Raw genomic sequence first — 316 nt, forward strand, 5'->3', positions numbered from 1 at the left:
TTTACGGGTTCGCGACAAAGTTATATGTTACGTACAATTATTTTCACTAACCAAGACCTTGCAAATGACAATGACGAACGGGATTCCGGTATAGTACAGCAGTGTTGTTCAATGGACTCGATACCCAAACGCGAGAACCACGTCCTTCGTCCACGTAATGTTTCTAACTAGCAGTTATTACTTCATTCCTCGTGCTTCCCTCTCATCTGGGCAGATTTTCAAGGGTTGTGAGAAGATAGAGCTATGGAAAATGGATGTTTTAGAAAGAAAAAAATGATAGTCCATACATGATTAACAGTGCCATATTTTTGCCAAA

Source organism: Penaeus monodon, chromosome 28 (genome assembly GCF_015228065.2).
Source record: "Penaeus monodon isolate SGIC_2016 chromosome 28, NSTDA_Pmon_1, whole genome shotgun sequence".
In the NCBI taxonomy this organism is placed as follows: domain Eukaryota; kingdom Metazoa; phylum Arthropoda; class Malacostraca; order Decapoda; family Penaeidae; genus Penaeus; species Penaeus monodon.